Genomic DNA, 21714 nt, shown 5'->3' with positions numbered 1-21714 from the left:
GCATAAGTTGGTGGGCGTGGCAGGGGAAGGATATTGTAAAATCTCCAGTCAGAGGTGGTATTTGCCGGTTCTCTGAACTACTTGAAATATCTGCTACCGGTTCTCCAGAACTGGTCAGAACCTGCTGAATACCACCACCATTTTGAGTACTTTGGAGAACCGGCAAATCCCACCTCTAACTGGCCCCGCCCCCATCTATTTTCTGCTTACCAAGTCCCAGCTGATTGGCTGGGTCTTCTTTTGTTGCCCTGCACAGGAGAATGGAGCTGGAAAGCAGGTTAGTGGGGTGGGGAGGGAATGGAGATTTTGCAGAGTGGGGTGGAAATTGTGATTCTGCAGTATCCTTCCCCTGCCATGCCCACCAATCCACACCATGCCATGTCTACCAAGCCATGCCCACAGATCCATTAGTAAAAATTTTTTGAATCCCACCACTGCAGAATACCCATAGCTTCTTGGAAGCCAGCCGTTCCAACTATTCCTATTGAGAGTAAATGCAAGGTCTTGAATGATGAGGATCATGATGACCCATGATGGTAACTTATCATTACATGGAATTTCAATAATTGATAAAACATTGTAATATATCCTCTACATGGATGCTATTTCCATTTGCAATTGTTCCCAGGTAGACCTGACTACTCAGGCTAAAGCAAAACTGCTACTCGAGACAGCAGGAATAACAGTGTCTCTGATAAAGACCTTGGATAGGTAGCTAAGTGGCTATTGAATCATAGAGGCAAGAAATGCGTAATGGTAACAAATCACACACACACACACACACACACACACACACACACACACACACACAAACTGCCAATGATAATAAAAACCAAACCTGAAATACATGCTGGGCATGATTGACTATCTCAAGCTGTGGGCTTTAAATGAAGAAAGATCTTTGTGCCTGATAAGTGTTACTGCCTGTAGTTCCTCATAACAAAAGGGTAAGGCATGGTGTCCTCTCGTAAATCTATTTTGCACACATCTGGGGCTGTTGGCAACCCGAAATCAGATGTAGCCCAAAGCAAGCACACAAAAAATAAGCTGAAATGCACTTCTTGGGAAGAGAAGAAAAAAACGGGTCTGTAAAAGGCCGCAGAAATTGGAACAAAGTGGAAAGGGGAAGATTTTAAAGTACTTCTCTTGATATGAGCTTGAACAAGCCAAGCCACTGATTAATAATGCATTTGCTCTATGAGAGAAGCAGCTATCAGATCTGAGTGATTTTAGAACCAGGATTTCCATAACTGGGTAATTGTACAGACAACACCTTTGTCTATTTAAAAAAGGTAGCCTGCTGAAATAGCCAAGAAATGTATAATTCTTTGTCAGCTAACATATTGTAAACTGCCTAGAGTCATCTTTGGCGGCATACAAGTTTACAGAATGACAGAATGAAGGGAAATATACATGTCCCAAACTGGAGAGAAGTTCCTTAAAAATGAACTTCAGCACACGTCCGAAAAGTCCAAAGACAAAACCTCTGGTTCTGGTGACTGACCCAGATTGGATCCTGTAGAATAACAGATTTGGAAGGAGATATTATCTAATATCTTCTAAAAAACTCTCAGTGTTGGAGCATTCACAACTTCTGGAAGCAAGTTGTTCCACTAATTGTTCTGTCAAAAAATTTCTCCTCAGTTCTAGGTTGCTTCTCTCTTTGATTAGTTTCCATCCATTGCTTCATCAGATGCCCTGGAAAATAGCTTGACCTTCTATTCTTTGCAGCAACCCCTTAGATATTGGAACATTGCTATCCTGTCACCCCTTGTCCTTCTTTTTCATTCAACTAGACATATCAAATCCCTGCAACTGTTTACAATATGTTTTAGCTTCCAGTCCCTAATCATCTTTGTTTTTCTTCTCTGCATTCTTTCTAGGCTTTCGACATCTTTTTTGTATCATGGTAACCGAAAGGGATGCAATGTATTAAGTCTTACCAAAGCATTATAAAATGGTACTAACACTTCACATGATCTTGATTCTATCCTCCTGTTATTGTTGGCTTTTTGGCAGCTGCTGATTTTGGCAGTTGATAGACAGACAAATAAATAAATTTCGTTCCATTGTAGAATTTAACCATCAAGTAAGGTGCTCGCGGCACCTTACTGCTATGGATGTCCTAGCATTTTGACCTTATTTTACTTTAAAAATTGCTCTGACCTGAAAATTCTCTTTTTGTTCTCCCCTCCCTATCTAATTTTATTTGTCTGTCTGTCTTTCTCTCTGTCTGTCTGTCTGTCTGTCAATCTATCCATCTGTCAATACATCACCTATCACTTTTATTTATTTTCCTGTTTGAAAATTTGAGTTCATCTAACATTGAAATTTCCAAGAATACTTTCAAGCATCTTCAGGCAAATTTTACAAAGTAAAATTGTGGCAGTCTCAACCCAATTGTGACTACCCGTGGTGGAAGCATTGAAGAAGGGACCTCCATTAATGGAAACAAATGCTCTCCAGGCAGAAAAGCAGAGCATAAGTCATATATATGTATTGTCCTTTCAATTTAATGCAGTGGTGAAGGTACAAGGCTAAATGCTGGAGGCTACACATTCTAGTCCCATCTTGGGCACAAGGTCAGCTCAGTAACTATGAGCTGGTCCCTCTCTGTCATCTCTAGGAAGAAGGCAATGATAAACCACATCCCAAATCTTGTCAAGAAAGCGGCAGGGACTGCAGTTGTCGTGAGTTAAGTCTGATTTGAATTCCCCCCAAAAGACCTTTCATCTGAGGTTGACTGGGAAGATTTTCTTGTTACTCGAGGTTACTAAGTGTGAAACACTAAAGCCAGTCAAAGAAAATTGCGTGGACATTAGGTTCAGCCAACGTTTTGTCATTAGGACAAAATTAGGACTGATCATATCAGAAGGGCATGGCTGAATTCTATTTTGTTCCTTCCCCTTTCTCGTCCTTCTCCTCTTCTTTCTCTTCCCTATCCTGTCCTGTCCTCAGATTAAGGCCAACATAGCAGAAGATAAATGCACATGTTCTTCACATTGCATATGTTGGTTAGCTAAGAAAGGAAATGTAAATGCATATCCTGTAAAATAAAATCTGATTGAAGTAAATAGGATGTAAACATGACAGGATCACACAACTCCTCAGGTAAAACACCGCACTGATCTAAAAACTGAAATATTCAATACAAACAATATTATGGAAATTAGATAACCTTTATTGTCACTTTTTCTCAGAATACACGGATACACATTAATTAGGATATTCATGATTAGTTTTATCTTGACTTCTATTGTGTTTTTGTTTTAATCCTCTGTATTCACACAGTTCATTCTGACCTCTGTCTGGAGACCTAGGTCTCTCCAGCAGCCAGTAATTATTTAATAGGAATCAAAGAAGCAACTTATGAGGAATATTGTCATTATCTTGGAAAGAGGTGAATGGGACAGGAAGAAACAATGGATGGAAACTAATCAAGGAGAAAAGCAATCTAGAACTAAAGAAAAAGAGAGACCTCCACGTTCTCTTCCAAATCCAGGATGTCTGGATTAGAAAAAGAGGTAAGTTGGAACCCGGGCTGTGACAGGTATGGAGGGGTCTGTATGGAGGTATCTAATCCTAATAATACCAAAATGACAAAATGTGCCTAGTGGTATCATAAGGCAAGCTGCATCTTTTCTGTATTTGTGTGACAACATGCAGTGCCAATTTGATGTAGTGGTTAAGTTGTTGGTCTAGAATCCAGGGGTTAGTGAGTTCTAGTCTCACCTTAGGTATGAAAGCCACCTGGCAAATAACAGATCCATCTCTCTCTCTCTCTCTCTCTCTCTCTCTCCCCCCCCATCCCATCTCACAGGGTTATTGTTGTGGGGAAAATAGAAGGAGGAAGGATGTTTGCCACCTCGAGTTATTTATAAAATAATGAAGGCAGAGTAAAAAAAAAATCTAATAAATAAATAAGTACAAAAGGAGTGAAGCTCGTATTATGACATTTCAACCAAGGCTTCATCACTTCCATCCCTCCTTCTCCCTCTCCTTCCCCCCTCTCCCCTTCTCCTTTCCTCCCTCCTCTCCCTCCCTCCCTGTCTTTCTCTCTCTCTGTGTTATAAAGTATGGCAGTTTTAGAACCACAGCACACAAGAATGTTTAAGTTTTCCTTCCTTCAATACAAATGTGACCTTCAGAAATCTATGTATTTCTCTTAGGAAAGAGAGCTCTGTTGGCTCCTATGGACGACCTTCCCCTCTACAATGCACAAAGCAGGCCAAATGGACAGTTTTATTCACAATTATAGCCAGGGTGTGGATGTCAAAATATCCCCACCAGCATTTGGCATAATGACTTTTGTCTCCTCTGAAGCTGCTACTTAGAATTTTTAATCAGGCAATTCCAGTCACCCCTCTTTGGGGCCTGTAGGAATTGCAAATACTCTGCAAGAGGAAGGGAAGAGTAGGGAGAAAAGGAAGAGAAAAGAAGAACCAGTTAAAACGGTGGTAAATAGTCTTTTTTTGCTTTTGCCAATTCATTTGGATGGAAATGGTGTGCTTTTAACTGCATTCCTAAGACACGTTGCGTAAGTGCTTTCTGCTGAGTATCATTCTCTTATTTTCCTTTTTTAAAAAACAAATCTAAATGCATTGTTAACTCAAGACAACAATAGGCTGTGTTAGCATGAACATGAAATACATACTGTCTTACTGTAGCAGAAGGAAACCATGTGTTTACCTGTTACTCAAGTGTGGGGGAACAGTGAGCATGCAGTCAAAACCATAGGTTAATCCTAAACAACACGTATTGCCTCTCCTTAAGAAATAATTTGACAATTATTCAGGTTGTTTTCTTCATGGGTCCTGGGTCAAGTGAGCTGCAGTTCCAAAGCTTTCTGGGTAAAAAACAGAAAAAGAAAGTCACGGGAATTACAAGAGTGCATTTGTTCTTCTGCAAAACTCTGACTGTGTTATTTTCTTCTCCTCCTGTCTCCTAAAAATGCATTTCTGTGAATGTGTGAGGATTTTCCTTCTGTCTCTTTCTCTTCCCCCGCACTGCCAGATTGTTCTCTCTAACCCAGGTCACGTGTTGTAGCTTTTTATGGCCAAAAAGGAAACCTTATCCTTCCAAATAGCTTTTTTTTAAAAAAAAATATCCATTATTTCCTTTGCATGTGCATGCAGGGGTCTGGGTGTCTGTGTGTGATTGTAACAATTGGATCCAAAGGCACTCTCTATTGTGAAATATTTTGGGGGAAAGAAGCAGAGAGCTAGCTGCACAAAAATTAGAAAACTAAAGAGACACTAAAGAAATTTCTCTTGAAAAAGGAAGGAGAGCAACAATGGGGAGTCGGTTGTGGAACATAACTCTTCCCAATGTTCCAGGTTTACCTCTAAATACTTTGCTATTGTTCTTCCTTTGCCTTCACTGTAAAATTTGTGGAATTACAAAAATCCTGGGATATACAAACCTCTCAAATCTGTTTAGTGTTTTATTTTGCAGCCAGGTTTCTTTGGCATCGCTTGCACAACAGTATAGGTTTTTTTTCTAAAGCATATATCTTCTCCATTGTACTTAAATTTTGGGGCATAATTTTCCTATTAACATCTGTATTTTTTGCAAGAAATTTCCCTTAATAGAAGCAATACATTTTTACTTTTTAATGCGGTTTTGTTTTATCCCTAGATCATTTCAGCCACGAGGGTTAGAATATGGATGTATTAAAAGTGTTTGTGTATATGTATGTATGTATGTATGTATGTATGTATGTATGTGTATACTACACAGGTAGTCCTCAACTTACAACTGTTCTTTAGTGACCATTCACAGTTAGAACAGCAGTGAACAAAAGTAACTTATGACCAGTTTTCACACTTATGGCCATTGTAGCATCTCCATGGTTATGTGATCAAAATTCAGATGCTTGGGAATTGACTCATATTTATGATGGTTGCGGTGTCCCAGGATTCTGTGATTTTTCAACAAGCAAAGTCAACGGGGAAGCCAGATTCACTTAACAACAGTTTGACTATCCCAAAGCTACTTTTTCAAGAGGCAACTGGACTTTCTGTTTTTTCTTTGAAGACGTTTCGCTTCTCATCCAAGTAGCTCCTTCAGCTCTGAGTCTAGTGACTAGTCTAGTGAAGAGAAGGACCAGGAGGAGACATGAGAACAGCTTTCCAATATTTGAGAGGCTGCCACAAAGAGGAAGGGATCAAGCTATTTTCTAAGGCACCTAAAGGCCAGACAAGGAATAATGGATGAAAAAGGAGAGATTCAACCTGGAAATAAGGATAAACTTTCTGACAGTGAGAGAAGTCAACCAATGGAACAGAAGTGGCCTTCAGAAGTTGTGGGAGCTTCATCACTGGAGGCTTTCAAGAAGAGACTGGACTGCAAAATTGGGCACAAGTTGGTTTGCTTAGCAATGGCAATTCTCATCTCAATTGGGGTCATAAGAAGACAACTATTTGTATATTACAGCAAGATTGGTATCTGAAAGTAGCAGGGAGGTTTAGAATTGTTTTCTTCTCCCAATTTTGGCTTTTGGGGTAAGATCAAGTATAGAGAAACATTTTCTTTAAAAATAATGTTTTAAAATTAGGACTTTATTGGCTGGACTATAGCCAACTCTGTTTATTTTCTGTTCATCTTTCTTTTCAATGATAAAATTAGCTGAAGTAGGAAGCTGGCTTCACAGCTTTAAAACAACATCTGTATTATTCAAGTAAGATCTCAATGCAAACAAATCACCTTTCTCTTTAAGATTTGCAAATGTGTTATCACAGATGTTGCTAACTGAAACATGTCAGTGTGTGTAAGTGTGTCTATGTCTGAAAGTATGTATAAACTTCCTATGTTTATGTCTGAAACTTATGTCACTTTAACAACATATGAGATAATGGAATGTCTGAGCCAATCCTGGCATTCACTTGAGATTAATGTAGCCTCCCGAATTCTGCATATCTGCTAGAGAAACATTAGAGCAGTGTAGACTTCAGAAATTCTAACCAGCATATTCTTCTTTTCTTTTATAAATGCAGAAATATCATGTTTTTTGAACAGTAGCCCCACCAAAAAGGTTAGATCCATCATGAAGCTCTGCAAGAATAAGAGCTCAAGATGGAAAATTGATTGTGCTATTAACATTTGGCAGCTTTGCTGCTGTTGAATGTTTTCTTTGGGTTTGTTTGATGGATTTGAATTTCCTGCTTTGGATGCTGCATTTTTCTCTCTTAACTATTTGCAGAGGAAAAGGTTATAACTCAGTCGTAGACTGTCTTCACCTGTGTTTAAAGTTGCTTAGAGAAATCCTGCATTCTTCCCCTTTCTGTTCTCATTTAGTTTGATGAAAGATAATGCACCTTCAAAAGGGAAGTTACGAGGGAACTGGGTGTTTTGTTAAAGCAAGATTGTTTTAACAAAACTCCCAGTTCCCTTGTAACTTCCCTTTTGAAGGTGCATTATTAAACAATCTTGCTTTAACAAAAAAGAAGAGAGGGGATGTCTCAACCTATTTTCCGAAGCACCAGAAGGCAGGACAAGAAGCTATGGATGGAAATAATCAAGGAGAGAAGCAACCTAGAACTAAGGAGACATTTCCTGACAGTGAGAACAATCAACCAGTGAAAAAACTTGCCTTCAGAAGCTGCAGGTACTCCAACACTGGTGGTTTTGAAGAAGAGACTGGACAATCACTTGTCTAAATTAGTATAGGGTCTTCTGCTTGAGGAGTGGGTTGGACTCAAAGACCTCCAAAATCCCTTCAAAATCCCTGTTACTCAGTAGCATTCTTGTATTTATTTAATACCAAATGGCCAAGAGAGGTATGTATTTATATGTTAGCTTCCTGACTTTCTTTCTACGATTTTTGCCTTTAGTGGTTTCCATCTTCCCAATGGAAAATATTTTGGGATTTTTTTTCAGATGAAGAAGTTTGAACAACTGGAAAGGAATGGTGAAAAGATGGGTAAGGAGAAACCACAACACCATCCCTAATACCCACTGACCCCTTCAGCTATAAGCAAGTCCATAAATATCATTAAGAGACTCCCAAAAGAACTGTTCAAGGTGGAGAAAGACAAGCGTCTTTTTTTGGCACAAAATATTTTAACAGTACATTACTCTGACAAGGGTCATACTTCAGCTTGAGAAGAAAATTCCTAAACTGTTATCCTTTTCCAATTCTCAAGTGGGCTTTCTTGGTTTTAAAAAGAGACCTATTGCAGTTTTCGGGACATGCACAATTTCTGCATGGTTGATGCTTCTCGGAAGTGGATAACCAAGATTTCTGCATTTTAGTTCTATAAATATTGAAAAACCTGGACACAGATTAAGTAAACCCCCAGCTGGGTCTATTGATTTTGAAATGATCTCTTTGCTGGAATGTCATCTCCTGCGTTGTAGCCTCAAACTTATAACTTCTTTAGGAAGTGAAGCTGACAAAACAAATGTTAACAGGGATGAGACTTGATCAGTTTTCATCTTTGAGCTTTTGTCTCAGAAAGCTAAATCAAATGCCAACTGATTACTAACACCAGGTCAAATAAGCTTACATTCATTTGTTACCAGTGCTACTAAAAGATACGAAGGAAACTTTTCCATTATAGATCAATAACTAGTCACTGGGTTCATGGCAGCATTTTTCCTGTAGCTCACAATCAATTTTAGTTGTGTGAGTTTACAAGTAACTGATTGTGTCAAAATCTGAGTTGGCATGTACATTCAGGCACAGGCTTGGGTGTGCTTGCAATTCTGTGTGTGTGTGTGTGTGTGTGTGTGTGTATGTGTGTGTGTGTGTGTGTGTGTATGCCCCTTGGAATCAATGTTGACTTCTGTCAACTGCCTAGACAAGTCTTTGCAGTTTTCTTGGCAAGATTTCAAAAGTGGTTTGTCATTGTCTCCTTCTTGGGGCTGAGAAGGAGAGACCGGCCCAAGGTCACCCAGCTGGTTTTGTGGCTAAGGGGAACTAGACCTTACACCCTCCCAGTTTCTAGCATGGTACCTTAACCATTAGACCAAACTGATCAACTGGCTTCTAATCAGAAAATTCATAATGGAGAGTAGCCAATTCATGTATGAGAAACATTTAGTAGTCTTTCCCAGGGATGGGATTCTATCACTTCGCAGCTATTTGCTAGAACTGGTTGTTAACATTCTAAGCAGTTTGGAGAACCGGTTGTTAGAAGGAATTACTGGCCTAATCCTGTAAGGAAGTCAGGAAGGAATCATTCTGGTGTTGCTTACAGAAACTGCCTCTCTTTTAACCCTTATTACCTTCTTAGCAAGACTAGACTCCCTGTCTCTGGAACTTCTCTGGAATTTTTTTTTCCTCCTTTGCTGGTACTTTGCTTGTGTGGACTGACCATTCAAAGTTACAATGGCACTGAAAAAAGTGACTTATGACCATTTTTCACACTTAACGATTGTTGCAACATCCCCACAGTCATGAGAAGCCAGGCGAGGAGATGCGTGGCTCGATGTGAATGATATTGAGTTGGCCACACCCAGTCAATAACATGAGCACCAAGCCATGTCCACCCAGTCACATGACCACCAAGGCACGCCCACCACCTAAGCCATGCCCACAGAACCAGTTGTTAAAATTTTTGAATCCCACCCCTGGTCTTTCCCCCCAAAATCCCACACAGTCTGGTATTATGCAGATGAAGGATAATTCTGTGCTCAATCTATTAGAAACAATTGCCTGTTTCTGAAGGCTGAAGTTGATAGGACCAGAAGCAAAAAGTCTCTGTACAAGAAAGTCCAGCATCGCAATACTCTGTTGGTATCCTCTACACATAAAAGGGAAGAAATCCCACATCATTTAAGGGTGAGCGAAAAGACACCTAAGATTTAAATATGTCTTTATTCCTTTAGTTGAACTTCTTTGGCATGTGCAATAAAAGCAACTTATCTTTCCAAGCCTTGTCCTTGACTCTTTTCTAGCCCCTGAGTGAATGGTTGAATTTCTAGAGAAAACGATTTATTTCCATCCTCTGGGCAAAGCTCTGACACAACGGATAAAATGAATGGGCATATCATAGATCAATTTGATTTAAAGAATGAGATGAGGTAGAAGAAGCCATTCAGGAAACAACAGTCTCCAAGAGGAAATGATAATAGGTTTTAAAGCTTTATATACATATACATATACATATACCACTGAAAATATCCTACTTGAGTGTGTCAATGTAGCCTCTGGAGGTCTTCGAAAAAGGAGAATGAGACACATTCTTTTTTCCTAGAATTCCTTACTTGCAACTTGGTTTTGGTGGCATGCTGTCTCCAACTTCAAAATAACTTCTAGTCTTCAACACCGATACTTTGACAGATGTGTCCTCCAATTCCATCCAAGATAGAATATACTAGAGCTGAAAGGGACTTTTGAAGGCTTATAGGCCAACCCTCTGTCCAAGCAAGAGACCTTATACTATTTCAGATAAATGGTTGCCCAGTCTCTTTTTGAAAGCCTCCAGTGATGATTTCTGAAGGCTGTCAGTTCCATTAGTTGATTGCTCTCTGTCAGAAAATTTCTCCTTAGTTCTAGGTTGCTTCTCTACTTGGTTAGTTTCCATCCTTTGTTTCTCGTCTTGCGTTTTGGAGTTTTGGAAAATAGCTTAACGGCCCCGTCTTTGTAGGAACCCCTCAAATAGGCAGTCCACTCAGTTGATCAAAGCTACTAATTCAGGATTAAGATTTGACTTCTGATCAGATAGTTCTACAATGCAATATGATTTATTTATTTATTGAATATATATTGCCGCCTATTCGCCCATGGCGACTTGAGGCAGCTTACAGAATGTAAAACCATATTTAAAATAAAAAACAATTAAAACTAACAAAAATAATTGAATAAATTAATAAAGTACAATAGAACAAAATATGAAACACCACCCCTCCAACTCCCACCCCCTGCCCAAATCACACAAGCCATTTGATGGGCTCTATCCCGCTCTCGGTTCCCCAGGCCCGCTGGCAGAACGAGGTCTTCAGTGCCTACTGGAAGAGTATTAGAGGGGGAGCATCCTGATCTCTGGGAGGATGATGTTTCAGTGAGAGGGAGCCACCACGGAGAAGGCCCTTCTTCTGGATCCCACAAGGTGTATCTCCCTCAGGGGTGGGACCCACAGCATTCCCTGCCTCCCCACTCTAATGGGTCAGGTAGATGTTACTGGCAAGAGACGGTCCCTCAGATAACCTTGTCCCAAGCCATGAAGGGCTTTAAAGGTGACAACCATAATACAAGTTAATGGTCATCAGTACACCATGGGGTGAAGAATAGCAATAGCACTTAGAGTTAAATACTGCTTTCTAGTGCTTTACAGCCCTCTCTAAACAGTTTACGAAGTCAGCCTCTTCCTCCCAACAATCTGGGTCCTCATTTTACCAACCTCAGAAGGATGGAAGGCAGAGTCCACCTTGAGCCCAGTCAGGATCGAATTCTTGGCATTGAGCTGAATTAGCCTGCAATACTGCATTCTAACCACTGCGCCACCGTGGCTACTATTCCACAGATTAATTATGTATCTTTTTAAAAAAAGAATTTTATTGATGCAATTGTGGGGAATAGTTTTTTTATGATTGAAAGAAAGGGGAAAAAACAATGACAGAATAACTTAAAAATGGTTAGAAACCAGAGCAGCTGTTAGTGTTTGCCGAAAAGCACCGCCGATTCTCTTTTTGGCAACGTTGAAACTAAAGCTGCCTCAAAATCAGCTTGAAAAGTGGCTTGCCCGGTGAGAATGACTTCCATTTTCTTCCCTTTACTTTCAGGATACTTTAGAATCTCTTAAATTTCTCTTGGTGGCATTTTTGAGTTTACTGCAGGAGTAGCAGATGATACTGGTGGTGGCATTGTCGTTTGTGTTATGTATGTTTCCATCTGTCACAAAGCTTCCTGACTACATATATTTTCCATTCTGGAGAAGAAAAAAATCACATGAAGATGTTCTTCAGGATTAATTGTACTAAAATTAGCCAGAGATACTGCAACATATGTGGGATTTGATGGTACAATGAAAGACAAGGCATTCGGGCAGATCTTTTGCCCATCCTATTATTAAAACACACTCCTCTTGGAAGAATTCTCCATAAATTATTTTCTCCTTTGAGAGCAATGCTGAGAGCAAATTTTCTTACATCCATCTGAGCAGTGATTTCAAAAATTCAGAGGTTTTTTCTTCTTCTTCTTCTTCTTCTTTGGGACACTGCTTCCTAGGGGAATGGACACATCTTCTATGCTCAATGCCTAATCCATCCCTTGCAGATCTCCCTCTGAGCATTTCTAGAAGCCCCTTTTCGAGTTTCTCAAATGAGATGCTTCACATATGCTCGGCAGAAGTCATTCTTCTCCAATGAGAGGGAGGCTGAGAACACACTGTTGTTGCTTTAATTCATTTGATGCTGATTGTGCTGCAGCTGCCAAAAAACCCACAATGTGTTTCTAGACTGCATCAACAGAGGGATACTATCAAAGTCACATGAAGTGTTAGTACCACTTTATACTGCTTTGGTAGGACCACGCTTGGAATAATGCGTTGAGTTCTTCTGGTCACCATGGTACAAAAAAAATATGTTGAGACTGTACTGGAAAGAGTGCAGAGAAGAGCAATAAAGATGATTAGGGGACTGGAGACTAAACCTTACAGTTCCAGGAACTCAGAATGTTAATGAAGAAAAGGACCCATGACATGAGATCAGTGTTTCAATATTTGGAGGACTGCCACGAAGAAGAGGAGGCCCACCTATTTTCCAAAGCATCGTAAGGCAGGACAACAGGCAAAGGATGGAGAATAATCAAGGAAAGAACCAACTTAAAGCTAAGGAGAAATTTTCTTGACACTGAGAACAATTACTCAGCAGTACAACTTGTCACCAGAAGTTGTGGTTGCTCCATCCCTGTAGGGGGAGGGGGCTTAAACAGTGGTGGGATTCAAATTGTTTTGCTACCGGTTCTGTGGGCATGACTTGATGGGCATGGCATGGCAGGGGAAGGATACTGTAAAATCTCCATTCCCACCTCACTCTCGGGGAAAGGTTACTGCAAAATGCCATTCTCTCCTCACCCCACTAACCTGCTTTCCAGCTCTGTTCTCCTGTGCAGGGCAACCAAAGAAGACCCAGCCGATCAGCTGGGACTTAATGGGAGGCAGAGAATAGATGGGGGCGGGGCCAGTCAGAGGTGGGATTTGCCGGTTCTTTGAACTATTCAAAATTTCTGCTACTGGTTCTCTGGTCAGAACCTGCTGAAAACCACCTCTGGTTTTAAGGAACAACCTATGTCTGGAATAGTATAGTCTTCTGCTCAAGCAATGTCTTGGCCCAGGAGACCTCCAAGATCACTTCCAATTTATTATTCTGCAGCCTATTCTGATTCTAAGCCATCCCTCACACAAGTCCCTTGTTCTGCTTTTTAGTCTTTCATTTTCTTCATTCATTTTCATGACTGAAACCCCCCCTCAAAGCACAGCAAGATGTCAGATCTGTAATGCTAACATGACTGTCATGGAGCTGCATAATTTATTCAAGCCCCCTGATTTTTGGAATATATATTTTATCTTATTCTGGGCTTGGGGGAATACGGGGAAGAATGCAGCTTTGTCTGATTTTGGTGCAGGCTATGGTGAGAAGAAAATATTTCTGATTTCTCCAACAAAACAACCATACACATATGCACAGATGCCACCACTGCTTCCAATCAAAGCCAAATATTTAAAGAGCTTTTCTAAGTGGATGGTTTGGTTCAGAAGTTAGAACCATTACAGAACCACCAAGGAATAATCTGAAGTTCTAACTGACCAAATCCTTTTCAAACAAGATTCTCCTTTATTTTTCCTGGAAGATAAGTACATTTAAAAAAAAAAAAAAACTGCTTCTCAGGCACATTCCTTCCTTTCCCAGAGAGCTCCCTTGGGCATTTTCCTCTCACTTAAAGATTAACCATCTGGACCTCCCATATCTGTTTATGTCTGTATATTCAAGAATATGCAGTTTTCCTCCTCCTCCTTCATTATAGCTTATTAATAACTTCAGAATCCAAGGAAGCTTCATCTAGGGCACTTAAATGACTGCCATACACTGATTACGAAAGCTCATTTGTAATAATAACAATCTCTATATTCCTTTCAAAAAAAAAAAAAAAAAAATAAACCAAAGTTATTAGCCCTCAGATTAACAGAGCAAGAAAGGGTGTTACCCTGACTGCGATTTCTGATTCAAATCCAAAGAGCTTTATTTTAAATAAATATTTATTTATTTATTTGTTATTTGTTTTATTTATGTCACCTTCCCATGCAAATCTGAGTAGCTTACGCAATTTAAAAAACACTATCTAAAAAGTTACTTGTCCTCAGATTAACAGAGTGTATGTTACTGTAAGCATAATATCTGGCTAAAGTTCAAAGAGTCCGTTTCGTTTTGTTTTGCTTTGCTTTGCATTGCATTGCATTATTGTATTGTTTATTATTTTATTTTATTTTACCCTTTTCATGTGAATCTGGATGGCTTACACAACATAAAAACACAATATTAAAAAAAATGCTCAGATTAATAGACAGAAAGGGTTGGCATAATTTCAGGCAAAGGCCTAAAGCTTGCTTATCTATTTATCTTGCTGATCTATTTATTTAATTGATATGTTATTAAACTGATATGCTACGTATACTTACTATCTCACTATACTCTGGGCAGTATATCAACATGAAATATAAATATATAAAAAACTTCAGCATTAAGATGAAAAGATTAAAATTAATCACGACCAGATTTTAAAAAGGGACCAGTGTAAAAACCGGGTGGAGGTAGGATCTTTTCCTAATCAGCGAGCCATCTCCAGAGGGGGACACTCCCATTTGGGTTTGAAACCAATTTGGCAGAGCCAGATTTTCAAATCCTTTTGGAAGGCCAAGAGAGTTCGAGCAGATCTCACCTCCAGGGACACATTGTTCCAAAGGACGGGAGCCACTGCGGAAAATACTCCTTTCCTGGATCCTGCCAGGCAAAAATTCTTTGGCCCAGGGGGCCTGCAGCATACCCCTTCTGCCAGAGTGAATGGGTCACACTTGGAAAATGAGATTTCCTCATGCCTTTATTCTCCTGAGAATTCCGGTCTTCCAGATTTCTCTTCTGAGTGGTTGTCTATCAAGTCCAGATCTAAACTTAGGAATGTCTGCTTGCAATTAGCTTTCCCATTTTTAAGCAAATTCGCATCTGCTCCATGCATGCGTATTGACAAAATACACAAGATTTTGCTTCGTGTGCAACAGCCTTGAAAACCGCTGCACGAAGCAACATAACGGCTGCTTCAAATAAGGCAATGAAGGCCCTGGTTGCTTTCTTGCATGGGTCCAGTGGTGGGCTGCTGGGGCTTCGCAGGGGGTTCAGGAGAGCCCCTAGAGCAGGGGTGTCCAACCTTGGCAACTTTAAGACTTGTGGACTTCAACTCCCAGAATTCCTCAGCCAGCAAAGCTGGCTGAGGAATTCTGGGAGTTGAAGTCCACAAGTCTTAAAGTGCCAAGGTGGACACCCTGCCCTAGAGCTAAGATACTGTACAGTTTGGAGAACCCCTGAATTCCACTCCTGGCTGGTCCCTCCAACCCCACCCCTCCCAGGAGTCTCCACATGGCCCGTTTTGGATGCAGGTAAAAGCAGGGCTCATGCAGGTGCTCAGGGATGGTGAAAACGCCCCCACCCCGGAATTTCAGGAAGGCCAAAAATGGGCCCCCTTTCCAGCTTCCAGGAGCCTCCAGAACTCAGGAAGCCATTTTCGCCTCCTGGAGGCTCAAGGAAAGCCTCTAGAGCCCAGGGAGGGCAAAAACATCCCCCCCCCCCCCCGTTGTAGTGCAGGAGGCCAACTAAGCCAAACCCATTGCTAAAATTTTTGAAACCCGCCCCTGGGTGGGTCCCCTTCAGCATGTCAGTCCTAGCGAGACCCAGTTGTGAGTGCCTCGTGCACGTGGAATCCCGTTTTTGGAGGGATGAGTGCCCAAGAGGTTGTGAAAGAGATACAAAATGGGGCTCAATGAGGCAAATAGCATTGGTGAGAGGAAGGGGGTATGTCCACAGCACAAAATGCTTTCTTGAGCAAAGTTGTGGTTGTCTTGTGTCGGCCCACTAACAATGAGGATGCTTTGGGTACCCATGTTCCTCGGCATCAACATGGGAAGAGAGTTCACTGACTCTAAAAGTTACCGTGTCTTTGTGATTTGGAACTAGAATAAATTTTAGCTGAGGATTGATGTGTCCCTAATAGCTGTGTAGAAAGTTAGCACCCACCTCTCTCCTAAAAGAATGAAGAAGAAAAAATTAGAAATATTTAAAAAGGCAGAATATTATATTTCCTCGATGGGAAATTGAGAAACATGCTATTGGAGACAGAAAGCAGCCCCCACCTTTCTTAATAGCCCTCAGAGATGTCAGCACTTAAGAGATAAAGAGCTTATTGAGATCTAGGTAGCTCTATTCATAGGCAAAAATTCCCAGCAACAAGGCCTGAATAAAGGTAGGATTAGCCCTCAGCCACAATAGGAATTCCCCAAAAAGCCCCTTCATTGCATCAGCCCAAACTTCAACCAAACTTAGCTCAGACAAACCCCTAGGATTTGTACATGGCACCATGGGAGTCTGTCAACAGCCAATAGAATACATGTTCTTGCGCAGGAACAGGAAGCTCAAGTACAAAGCCCAAGAGAAGATATAAATACCCACCACTCTCAACTCCATGTGGTCAGCTACCCAGAACCCATGTGGTTCTGCTTCATCATTAAATCATCTTTCCAAACAGCCTCCATGTTTCCAGTGTTTTTCTCCCAGCTTGGAATTGAACAAGGTAGATATTTCTTCCAACAGCTGGAACCAGTCCTATCACTAGGGAGAACGGGGCAACCAATTTAAGTTCAGGGCAGTGGTGGGATTCAATTTTTTTTTACTACCGGTTCTGTAGGCGTGGCTTAGTGGGTGGGGTGTGGCTTGGTGGGCGTGGCTTGGTGGATGTGGCAGGGGAAGGATGCTGTAAAATCTCCATTCTCTCCCCACCCCCTAACCTGCTTTCCAGCTCCGTTCTCCTGTGCAGGGCAACCCAAGAAGACCCACCCAATCAGCTGGGATTCGGGAGGCAGAGAATAGATGGGGGTGGGGCCAGTCAGAGATTGCATTCCGAACTACTCAAAATGTCTGCTACCGGTTCTCCAGAACTGATCAGAAGCTGCTGAATACCACTTCTGGTTCAGGTAGTCCTACTTATTTCGCAACCATTCGAAGTTATAATGATACTGAAAAATGCTGACATACATCTGGCCTTAACAACCACTGCAGCATCCCCATGGTCACATGATCAAAATTCAGCTGCTTGGCAACCAGCATATATTTATGATGGCTGCAGCGTCCTGGGATCATCTGATCACCATTTGCAAACTTCCCAGCAGGCTCCCAACAGGGGAAGTCAGGTTTGCTATATGACTGGGTGATTCACAGTGATTTGCTTAGCAACCATGGCAAATGAGGCTGTAAAATTGGGTGTGACTCACTTAACTGTTTTTTTTTTTTTAGCAATGGAAATTCTGGTCCCAACCATGGTGGTAAGCTGAGGATTTCCCTGTATTGGGGAGGTGGGAGAACAGCAAAAGTGTGCAAAGCAATTGAAGACATGGGTGGATGTACCTAGATTGTCCTGTTGTACCTGGATATACCTCTGTTAGCCTGTTGTAATTAGCTTAAAGATTGTTCTATGCATAAAATGGGTGTAGGAGGTGTTTTTTTTAAAGTTCCTATGCTAGATGCACATTGTTTGAGTATCCCTGTACTTGAGTGGGTGCATTTATTGTGCAAAACTTCATGTATATTCTTGTTACCCTTTGATCCAGAGCATTGACCTGTAGTATTCCAGACTTTGTCCTTTTTTTCTCTCTTACTCACCCTCAATTCAGGAAAATAGTCATGAAATGCTAAGACAATTAATAATATATGCCTTGTAGCTCTGCAAAAGGAGAAGTGTAATCCTGCTTATTTTTCATGTTTATCAGGTCATCATCACCTTAGATTCATAGCATGATGGTCAAAAGGGACCTTACTCCATGCAGAGGCTGCAGGGTAGGATGAAATTAATCAGAGACGCTCACCTGATGCTTACACATCTTAAGTGGCATGCCTTATAGTACTCTATTTGTCTATAAATATAATACGGTAATATTAGGATTTTTTTTTTCTTAAGAGCTGACTCAACTCTAATTTTCATTTTCTGCACTTTCCAATTGGTCTGTGTATAGGCACTGATTTTTAAATATTTTATTTATTTTTATTTATTTGATTTGTCAATCGCTTACAAGGTAATAGATCTAAGTATAAACATGAGTAAGAATACAGGAAATAGGTACGAATAAATGGGGACAATAGGACAGGGACGGTAGGCACGATTGTGCACTTATGCCCCTTACAGACCTCTTAGGAATGGGGTGAGGTCAATACCACTGTTATTATCTTTGTTATTTGATATCAGGGTCACTAGAACATTATTTTGGATTAAAGGATGATTTGAGGGCCAGTTTGATCTCATGGTTAAGCTTGATGTTAGAAACTGGGAGATCGTGTCTTCTAGTTCCACTTTAGGCACAAAGTCAGCTGGTTGGCCTTGAGCCATTCACTCTGTCTCAGCACTAGGAAGAACACCTTGGCAAGCCACTTTTGAAATCTTATTAAGAACATAGGACTTATTCAAGTAGTTTCCTGGAGTCAACATGGACTTCAGGGTGCGCGCGCGCGCACACACACACACACTAAACTGGGGGGACTTTAATATAAGGGATACTTGTATCATCATCTTTTCAATGTGTTACTTATATGGCTTAATGGGAAATGCTGTTTTTAGATAAGGATAATTGATCACACATATCAAATTGTCAAATTTGGGAATTAGGCAAGGCAAGGCAGTATGGCTTATTTTAGACATGCCACATTCTCTGGGAGTATGCAAAATATTTTGAGTTCTGAACGTTCCAAGTTGGCCTTCCAATTGGGTCCTTTGGAGGGCGTTGGGAATGGTCTGATCTCAAGGTGGGTCAGCCCTGCCTCAGAGCAAAGGCCAGAATGGTGCAGTTGAAGGCAGGTCAGTTCTGATCCACCCAGAATAACTCATTCCAAGATTGGGTTGTTTCAGTCTCAATGTACTCCTCTTTTCAGACTGGCCTTGTACATATACATCAAAAGTGACAGACACAATGAATCAGGATCATATGTTAAGTTGCAATTAAGAAGATGTATTGCTCAAACCTCCGCACAAGAATCTACTTGACTAATGTACAATGATTAATTGGTGGTAGATAAGGGTCAACAAAATTCAAGAGGGGTTAGACTTAGACCATTGGTGGAAATGTAATTACTCTAGGCTGATGACTAGCTTAACTCCACTCCCCGCTCTGCCTGTTGTTCTCCTATAAAGTAATCTAAAAATATGGAGCTAAGCAATGTCTCATGACATGGGTAGTTAGATAGATAGATGATAGATAGATAGATAGATAGATAGATAGATAGATAGATAGATAGATAGATAGATAGATAGATAGATAGATAGATAGATAGATAGTCCTCTTATTGTTTTTGGTACCATTCTCCCAGTCATTCTTTTTATGTAAGGGGACCATGTGTTCATTATATTAAAAACAAAGCAACAAGCTTCTCAACAAATACAGATCTACCACTGAGAAAAGCCTAACTTTATCTTATTCCTAGCACACTGGTTTAATAGCAACAACAATAGCACTTATATACCACTTCACATGCTTTCCAGCCCTCTCTAAGCAGTTTACAGAGTCATCCTCTTGTCCCCAACAATCTGGGTCCTCATTTTACTAACCTCAGAAGGATGGATGGCTAAGTCAACCTTGAGCCAGTGAGACTCGAACTGTCAAACTGCAGGCAGCTGGCAGTCAGCAGAATTAGCCTGCAATATGGCATTCTAACCCCTGCACTCTTAATGATCTTTAAATGCATAGAGAGTTTTACTTGTGTACTGCACCATTCAGATCTAATTCTGTCATCTTCAATTCTGAATACTACAGATCAGGAGAAGGTTGGATCATCAGTTGATGGCCATATGGTTGGTCACTTTAATCCTTCACGCTTTAAAAGGTTGAATCCCCATGTCAAGTAGCACAAAATTGGAAGATGTGGAGAGATCAAAGAATTGCCCAAATTCTTCTTCTCCTTCTCCTTCTCCTTCTTCTCCATCACCATCTCCATCACCATCACCATCACCACCACCTCTATGTCATGACAACTCCTTCTGAGTAAATAATATTTTATAAAGATAGATTGCCTTGGATGCTTTTTGCTACATGCAAAGAGGAAGGTATATTTATTTATTATTTAGTTACTTCTATCCTGCCTTTGAAGGGACGCAGTGGCTAAGATGCTGAGCTTGTTGATCAGAAAGGTCAGCAGTTCAGTTGTTCGAATCCCTAGTGCCACATAACAGAGTGAGCTCCCATTACTTGTGCCAGCTTCTGCCAACCTAGCAGTTCGAAAGCATGTAAAAATGCAAGTAGAAAAATAGGGACCACTTTGGTGGGAAGGTAACAGCGTTCCATGTGCCTTCGGTGTTTAGTCATGCTGGCCACATGACCACGGAGGCGTCTTCAGACAGCGCTGGCTCTTGGACTTTCTAACGGAGATGAGCCCCGCCCCCTAAATACGTTGAACCCTTTCCATATTTTTGCCAAGAAAATGACACAAATGAAATTGCTAGGAGTCAGAGTTATTGGACAATTTGGATGCAACAACAGTATTTTTGGTTCTAAATCAATATTGGAATCTGCAAGACAAATAGATGGAGGAATATTTCTATAAATGTTTATGTCTACCTATTCATTTATATATAAAATGCTCATTTCTCTTTTGGGCACATTTCACTTCCCACTTCTCTCTTCTCCCAGGATCCCTGTTTTTTTTTTATAAAAAAAACAGTCATTCATCAAACAAAAATTACAAATTTGAACGAACAAAAAAATCAAAATATGACACAGACAATGGGCACTCTAGTGCTCAGTTAGCCACCTCTTAACTATGGAGTGATTGGGGATGTGGTGGCTCAGTGACTAAGATGCTGAGCTTGTAGATCAGAAAGGTCAGCAGTTTGGTGGTTTGAATCCCTAGCTCCATGTAACGGAGTGAGCTCCCATTACTTATCCCAGCTCCCATTACTTGTCCCAGCAGTTCGAAAGCATGTAAAACGTGCAAGTAAAAAAATAGGCACCACTTTGGTGGGAAGGTAACAGCGTTCCATGCACCTTCGGTATTTAGTCATGCCGGCCACATGACCATGGAGACGTCTTCGGACAGCGCTGGTTCTTCGGCTTTGTAACGGAGATGAGCACTGCCCCCTAGATCCGGGAACAAGTAGCACATATGTGTGAGGGGAACCTTTAGCTTTACCTATCCTGCTTTTATTATATTTACAAGTAACTCAAGGTTGTGAACATCTCCAAAACACACCTTCCTCTTCCTATTTTCCTCATAACAACAACCCCGTGAGGTGTGTTGGACTGAGAGAGAGGGACTGGCCCAAAGTCACCCAGCTGCCTTTCATGGCTAAGGCTGGGCTAAAACTCACCATCTCCTGCTTTCTAGTCTGGTGCCTTAACCACTGGCTCTTATCCTATTCATGCTTGTTCATCCCATCCTAAAAGTTTCACTACGCAGTCAAAGAGTTCAATGCCAGTATCCCAAGAGGAATTCGCCAGAAAGCCATCAGACAGAGCAGTGCCCGCAGAT

The sequence above is a fragment of the Pseudonaja textilis genome, chromosome 11 (assembly GCF_049901715.1).
Source record: "Pseudonaja textilis isolate UNSWEBS1 chromosome 11, rPseTex1.2, whole genome shotgun sequence".
Lineage (NCBI taxonomy): Eukaryota > Metazoa > Chordata > Lepidosauria > Squamata > Elapidae > Pseudonaja > Pseudonaja textilis.
This window is presented reverse-complemented; position numbering follows the sequence as displayed.